Source organism: Lolium rigidum, chromosome 4 (assembly GCF_022539505.1).
Source record: "Lolium rigidum isolate FL_2022 chromosome 4, APGP_CSIRO_Lrig_0.1, whole genome shotgun sequence".
NCBI classification, from domain to species: domain Eukaryota; kingdom Viridiplantae; phylum Streptophyta; class Magnoliopsida; order Poales; family Poaceae; genus Lolium; species Lolium rigidum.
In genome coordinates, this window is record NC_061511.1 from 71,544,561 (window position 1) to 71,550,129 (window position 5,569).

The 5,569-nt window shown below is 52.8% G+C and overlaps 1 pseudogene; it reads right to left on the minus strand.

The window, feature by feature from the left end:
- Positions 1-362: 362 nt before the first annotated feature.
- Positions 363-1,479, minus strand: LOC124647228 (annotated as a pseudogene).
- Between the last annotated feature and the right edge of the window lie 4,090 nt (positions 1,480-5,569).

Sequence of the window (5,569 nt, forward strand, 5' to 3'; positions counted from 1 at the left end):
AATAACTATCAAATAATATTTATGTATAGTCAGCTAATTTCTTGTCTCTCCCCTTCCATGCATGATTCAACAGACTCGGAAGTGATCTGAAGCCACATCATTCTTATTTTGCATCAACCTCTGGCTATGACTACCCGATGGTAGGATGAACAAAAGGGAACTGGTAAATGCAGCCATGAACCAATTAATCAATATCTGAATATCATAAAGTAAACTAGTACATATATTGATCGTATCACATGCATACACAGAGTTTACATGTAGGGATCCAGAGCCTCTATCTATTCTCAAACTAAGAACCCTAGCTATGAGCGCGACAATCTAACAAAAGCAGCCCCAAACTCACGCCATCACCGACAGTTCTACTGGAACCAAGGCTTGTCGAGCGCCTCCGCTGCAGTAAGCCGCTTCGCCGGGTTGCTCTCCAGTAGCCCGCTGAGCACCTCGAAGCCGGCGGACGACAACCTCCAGAAGGGGAACCGGCGCCGAAGAGGATTCCCGAGTAGCTTCGTCTTCGATCCTGCCGCTATCCTCGCCAGCTTCGACTTGTTTTGTCCGGGCAGCTTCGACTTCCACTCTGCCGCTATCCCCGAGTACCCAGCCCAGTCCTTGATCTTCTTGCACTTAGGGTCGACGACGCGGAACACTTTGCTCATGATCTTTTCTTCCGAGTCGTCGGGGCCGAAGGTGGGCATGCCGGTGCCCGAGAGGAGGTCGGCCATTAAGCATCCGAGCCCCCACGTGTCCACGCGCTCGTCGTACTCGCACGAGTGCAGGAGGAGCTCCGGCGCGCTGTACGCTGTCGCAATTGTCACCTCCGGCTGCTTCGGGCCGCGCTCTTTCCTCCGGGAAATCCCGAAGCCTCCGATCTTGTAGACGATGTTGTCCTCCTTGAGCTCGCCGTCTTGGATCATCGCCCCCTTCTTGTTCTTGGGCCTCCTCTCCGTCCTATCCTCCGTGCCGTCGTCAAGGATCACGTTCTCGGGCCTGATGTCGAGGTGCATGATGCCGGTGCCGTGCACGAAGTTGACCCCCTCCAGGAGCGCCTTCATGATCCGGCACACCTTGGCCTCGGAGAACCGACGACGCCGATGGGCACGGCGCTGCATGTAGCCGCGTAGGTTGAGGCGGCCGGCGTACTCCATGATGAGGAAGGAGTCGTCGGAATTAACCTTGGGGACGACTTTGTCGAGGAGCTTCACGACGGAGGGGATGCCGTCGCACGTCCTCAGACACCTGCACTCCCGCGCGCCAGACCTCTTGAAGGCCGGAGAAGATTAGGTCGTCGCCGCCGGTGGTCCCGGTCCCGCTGAGCCGCTTCACGGCGACGATGCGGCTCTCCTTGGTGTCCCACGCCTTGAACACCTCGCCGTTCATGCCCGCGCCCAGCCTCGCCAGCGGCTCGTACCGCGCCATGTAGCCAGGCCAGACAGCCTGATTCCGGTGGCCGCCGCCGCTCCTACTCGTGGAAGCAGCCATCGCAGGACGAGACGAGCCGATTCAATCGCCGCTCAAGAAACAAGCGCAGCCAGTTGTTGAGCTTGGATAAACGCAACTACTCCTTATGTAGGCGCACGGAAGAAGTAGATCGCATGCTGGCCTGGACTCGGACTTGTGCTACGACTCGGGGTCAAAATTAACCGATCACAGTCGTAACCCAGAAAGTATTGATGTGTACACGTCTGGCCCGATCGAAAAACGTGGACTGTGCGCGCACGGGACACGTAGCAGCGTCCGTCCGTCCACTAGCAAGCCATTCAACCAAATCCACACGGTTTTCCTCCCAATCAACCAAACCCTAACCCCGAATGCGGCGGCGGCCACCCACCGGGCGTCGCGGCGGGCTTCCTCGCCGGCGCGCGCGTGCGTGCATCCATGCGCGCCGCCCCGTCGAGCTTGCCCGCCCGCGTCGCATCAGGCGCGTCGAGGCCCCCGCCAGCCAGGAGAAGATGCCTCCGGTGGCCACCAGATCCGGGGGCGCCTCCGCCTCCACGACGCCCCACGGCCAGGCAACTCACCTGCCGGCTCGCCGAGGATGAGGCAGCAGCCGCATCAAGGCCTCAAGCTCTACGCCATCGAGCCGTCGCCGTCCGGACTCTCCATCCGTCCCGATAGTAATGGGTGAAAGAATCGTAAGGAACGTAATATGTGTGCGTCCCGACGTGCCTCGTCGGGTAGGGATCTTCTCATTATATATGGGTACATAATACAATTACATGAGTTCTACACGTATACGATACGTATACCGTTATCTATTCTAACACCCTCCCTCAATCTCAACTAATGAAAGGTTGAGATTGCGCTTACAATGCTCATACAAGGGTAAAGGAAGTGGTTTAGTAAAGATATCAGCAACTTGATCCTTTGACGAGATAAACCGAATCTGAAGTTGCTTCCGAGACACACGCTCACGAACAAAGTGAAAGTCCACTTCAATATGCTTCGTCCTCGCATGAAAGACTGGATTGGATGACAAATAAGTTGCACCAATATTGTCACACCACAGGACTGGAGGTCGATGCTGGGGCACACCAAGCTCTCTCAATAAGGATTGAACCCAAACAAGTTCAGCTGTAGCATCAGCAAGAGCTTTATACTCAGACTCCGTGCTCGATCTCGAGACAGTAGACTGTTTCCGTGCACTCCAGGCGATCAGATTTCCTCCATAAAATATAGCATATCCCCCCGTGGATCGCCGATCATCCATATTGCCTGCCCAGTCAGCATCAGAGAATGCCGACAGGAGTGTGGAGGAAGAAGACCGAAAATGCAAGCCGCAATGAATAGTGTGACTCACATAGCGAAGGATCCGCTTGACAGCAGACCAATGAGGTGTACGAGGCTCATGAAGGAATTGGCAGACCTTGTTAACCACAAAAGATAAGTCTGGTCGAGTGACTGTGAGATACTGAAGACCTCCAACAATACTGCGGTACTGAGTAGCCTCCTCAGGGGAAAGAACATCACCATCCGAGCTGCACAGACGTTCAGAAGATGCCATAGGAGTAGTCACAGGAGCACACTTCAACATACCAGCGCGTGCAAGAAGCTCCAAAGCATACTTACGCTGTTGAAGAAGAAGGTGACCAGCGGAAGGTGAGGATACTTCAATACCCAGGAAATAATGGAGAGCACCAAGATCCTTCACAGAAAATTCAGACCGAAGCTTGCCAATAAGCCTGGGAATAGCACCTTCCAATGAGCTGAGAACAATGATATCATCAACATAGACCAGTAGAAAAATAGTCACATCTGGGCGACGAAGGATGAACAAGGATGTATCTGTCACTGATGGGAAGAATCCCAAGGAGCCAAGGACTGAACTAAATCGAGCATGCCAAGCGCGAGGTGCCTGCTTCAGTCCATATAGTGATTTGATCAATCGACAGTAATGATCCGGCCGAGCAGAATCAACAAAGCCAGGAGGTTGCTTCATGTAAACCTCCTCATTGAGAAAGCCATGAAGAAAGGCATTCTGAATGTCAAGCTGACGAAGGTACCAACGGTGAGAGAGAGCCATACCAAGTAATAACCGTATGGTAGCAGGTTTCACCACAGGGCTGAAAGTCTCATCATAATCCAGGCCATAGCGCTGTTTGTATCCCTTAGCAACTAAACGAGCTTTGTACCTCTCAATAGAGCCATCAGCATGAAGTTTGACCTTAAAAATCCACCTGGAATCAATCAAATTAACACCAGGAACAGGAGGGACCAGTCGCCAAGTACCAGTATCCTGGAGAGCTGAAAACTCCGCCTCCATAGCATCACGCCAGTGCGGAAGACGCAGAGCTTCTTTATAATCCCGGGGTTCCTGAGTATGCTTCGACGCAGAATAAGCCTGAAGAATGCAATTCCAAGCAACTGTACCGTCAGTGCGCTGCTTAGGCTGTGTAATACCTCGACGCAGGCGTGTCACAGGGCCAGTCGGCGGAGGAACAGGAGCAGCAGACGAAGCGGGCGGTGCAATTTCTGGCATAGAAGTAGTTGTCGCAGGCGAGGAGACAGGCGGTGTCGCTGTCTGGGAGACAGGTGACACAGGCGTTGGAGCAGCAGGGGACAGCAGGCCATCATTATCAGTATCAGCAGGAACACGCACGGGCGTGCGCGTCACATCCAGGGACCTGGCAGAGTCCAGGCCAGGAGAAGCTGCGACCGCGCCAGGCGCATGCGTGGACTGCAGCGCGTCTTGGCCAGGAGCAGCAGTGGCCGAGCGCATCACGTCTTGGCCAGGAGCAGAATTGGCCAAGCGCAGCGTGGGTGCAGGCATGTGCATGCCATCGCATGCGGGCACAGGGCCTGAGGCAGAGCCGGCTTGGTCTCCAGCGGAGCCATTGCATGGCGCACCGCAGCCCGAGGCGGGGCTGGCTGGAGCTGCTGGAGTGCATGGCTGCACGCAGCCCAACGAAGAGCCATGCATGGGCAGCAAAATAGGAGCATGTTGATCGACGTCCCGTGGCGGCGCGTGCGGGACTAAAATTTCCAGTCGACCTCCTCGTCCAGTACCTGCACCATGGTTAGCAAGCAACGGCGAGGCATGTGCATCATCCATAAATTGGTCAGCTGAAAGTAAAGACGACTCCGATATAGGTGGTAGAGTATGTGAGTTGGGCAAGTTAGCAAAAGGGAAAACGTTCTCGTCAAAGATGACATCTCTAGATATATAGACTCGATTGGAGGGAACATGGAGACACTTGTATCCTTTATGAAGAGAACTATAGCCCAAAAACACACACTTCTGAGAGCGAAACTCAAGTTTATGATTATTATATGGTCGAAGATGAGGCCAACAAGCACAACCAAACACCTTGAAAAAAGTGTAATCCGGTGTTTCCTTGAGAAGACGCTCAAGGGGAGTTTGCATATCAATGGTGCGACTAGGAAGCCTGTTGATGAGAAAACAGGCAGTAGCAAAAGCATCACTCCAGTAACATAAGGGGACAGACCCATGAGCAAGCAAGGTAAGACCAGTCTCAACAATGTGACGGTGCTTACGCTCGGCAGTGCCATTCTGTTGGTGAGTGTGAGGACAAGACACACGGTGTGAGATACCCAAATTGTGAAAGAAGGGGTGAAGCTTTTCATACTCACCCCCCCAGTCAGTTTGGACATGAATAATCTTGCGACTTAACAGGCGTTCAACATGATTCTGAAACTGAAGAAACACATCATAGACATCAGATTTACGCTTAAGTAAGTAGAGCCAAGTGAAACGACTATAAGCATCGACAAAACTGACATAAAAGCGATGTCCACTAACAGAGGTTTGGGCAGGACCCCATACATCAGAATAAATGATCTCTAATGGAAACTTTGTTACACGAGTAGACAAGGAGAAGGGTAACTGATGACTCTTCCCTTGCTGACAGGCATCACAAACTGACTCAATTTTATTGGACTCATGGAGGGATGGTAATTCATGACTACGAAGAACATGTTGAACGACTTGTAATGCTCGGATGTCCTAGACGACGATGCCACATATCACGAGACACCTTGACGCTGCTAAGTGCTTGCTTGATGACAGGAGCTTTAATCTCATAGAGACCACCACTGCAACGACCTCTAAGAA